Consider the following 413-nt stretch of genomic DNA (forward strand, 5'->3'; position numbering starts at 1 on the left):
TTACCTTTTCCCTCCCCACCCCCTCCTCCCTTACTTGTTGAATGAACTTATGAAAGGGAGGATGTATGGGATGGGGGGGGGGGATAATGCAAAGTGCGGGGTGGGTGCGAAGGCGGAGAATAGATAAATCGTGTATTAACAGAAAGGGAAGCTATTAGCTCAAAGAAAAAAAAGGAATGAGTGCAAATAACGAAAAGAGACGTAATTTTCCTGGAATTTTGGGAAGTAATGAAGGAAAGAAAGAGAATAAGTAAGTAGAATTAGCGGTGAAGTAGGAATGACTGTAGTCGGAAGGAAAAAGAAGAGGAAACTTGAAAAGCTTACAGAAAGGAAGATGCATAAATGGATGGAGGAAGAATATAGATGAAGAAGGGGAGTGGAAGCAAAGAAAAACTTAATGAAATGGAAATGAG

This window comes from Penaeus monodon, chromosome 23 (assembly GCF_015228065.2).
Source record: "Penaeus monodon isolate SGIC_2016 chromosome 23, NSTDA_Pmon_1, whole genome shotgun sequence".
In the NCBI taxonomy this organism is placed as follows: domain Eukaryota; kingdom Metazoa; phylum Arthropoda; class Malacostraca; order Decapoda; family Penaeidae; genus Penaeus; species Penaeus monodon.